This window comes from Suncus etruscus, chromosome 14 (assembly GCF_024139225.1).
Source record: "Suncus etruscus isolate mSunEtr1 chromosome 14, mSunEtr1.pri.cur, whole genome shotgun sequence".
NCBI classification, from domain to species: Eukaryota; Metazoa; Chordata; class Mammalia; order Eulipotyphla; family Soricidae; genus Suncus; species Suncus etruscus.
The window spans coordinates 88,549,798-88,551,389 of record NC_064861.1 but is presented as its reverse complement, the minus strand read 5'-3'; the positions used below and the strand labels follow the sequence as shown (position 1 = coordinate 88,551,389).

The following is a 1,592-nucleotide window of genomic DNA, read 5'->3' as shown; positions in this document are numbered from 1 at the left end:
TGGAGTACCAGGTTAAGTCTTATTTTTTCTAACATTAATTAATTTAGGTAAACACTGTGTTTACGAAATTATTCATAATACAATTCTTTCTGGCATTCCATTTTCCAAAATACAATGCCACCATCAGTGTAACTTACCTACATTATTTTCCTCAGTTTCCCACCCACTTTGAAGGCTGCTGCCATGACAGGTATGACAATTCAACTTATATTGTTTGTTGATCTAAGTTAGAAAAATCTCCAGCAAAAGAAAATGAATAAATTGCTGCCTCAAGGCTTACTAATGTGTTTCTTTCTGGTTGATCATCATTTTGTCATCGGTTTTGTTTATCAACCTTAAGTGACTTCTATGCAACTGTGACGTCTATTTTGGTGGCCTCCACCTGGGGTATCAGTATTAAAAACATGAAGGTGTCACATGGTCACATTTGGTCCAGGAATCCCAAGATTTGTGGCAGACATAGTGGTGGCTGTTTGTTGTGTCTGTCACTTCAGGCATCAGGAAGTACACGAGAAGGAAGAGGCTGCCCCAACTTAGTTTGTGAAAATCCCAGAGTTCTTAGAACAAAGCCTGTTCTGTGGGTGAGGTCCCTTGCAGAGATCAATGCTAAGCTGGTGAAGTTGGGTCATTGCTTTGGGTTGATTATGGATTGTGGTGTAGCTGTCAAGGCCTCTACAGGGCTGGGATTTAGCCAGCCAATCCTCCAGAGCAGGACCCCTGGAACCCTTTCCCCAATGCCTTTTACCTAAAATTTCTTTTGAGATGTTAATCCCACCTGGAAGATCAGACCACCCACACCTGGGATGGGGCTGGTTGTTTTAAAGAAAAGAAAAGATCTGGCTGCGGGGAGGAGAGAGGAGAACCAGCAGAAGGCAGAGAGGGGCAGCAAAAAGCTTAGCAGAGAACACACATGGGATAAGGAGCTCATGAGAGAAAGATATGGTATAAGCAGCACAGGAAGAGCTCAGCAAAAATGAGCACATGGCATAGAGACTTGTGGCAGAGAAAAGCTGTGAAAAATGAAGTGAGCTGACTCCAGTGAATATTTTAACTGACTAGTTGCGAATTATTTCTTGGCTCTCATGCTTCATCTTCAGACGCTGCCAGCTGAAGGGGCTAGAAGCGCGGTGAGGGGGGAGGACTCGCCAAACACTTGAACTTCATATTTTATTTTTATTCTACAGGCTCCTGTTTTCTTCTGCAAGACAGTGTACCCTGGATTTTTTATTTTTTTTTAAAAATATGGAGTGCTTCACGAATTTGCATGTCATCCTTGAGCAGGGGCCATGCTAATCTTCTCTGTATTGTTCCAATTTTAGTATATATGCTGCCAAAGCGAGCACATGGATTTTTCACAGGTTTTTTTTTTTTTTACATCTCTTTAAAGAATAAGTCAACATATGGAGCTGGACAATGAGCTGACCTGGTGGGGATTTTCAGAATGGCTGCTGGCTTCAGTAGGAAATGACCTAGAGGGAAGATACAAACTTTGCCTGCAAGAACCTTCAAAGTGTTTTCTCCCCACATCAAGTATGGCAGTACTCAAGTCTTACACTTGACTCTATGCTCAGGGATCACTCCTGGAAAGGCTC

The 1,592-nt window shown here is 42.4% G+C and overlaps 1 non-coding gene across 1 annotated transcript; it reads right to left on the bottom strand.

Moving 5' to 3' along the window:
• Nucleotides 1-1,236: 1,236 nt before the first annotated feature.
• Nucleotides 1,237-1,343, bottom strand: LOC126029016 (U6 spliceosomal RNA). Its single transcript, XR_007502676.1, has one exon. It is a non-coding gene; the product is annotated as a U6 spliceosomal RNA (small nuclear RNA).
• Between the last annotated feature and the right edge of the window lie 249 nt (nt 1,344-1,592).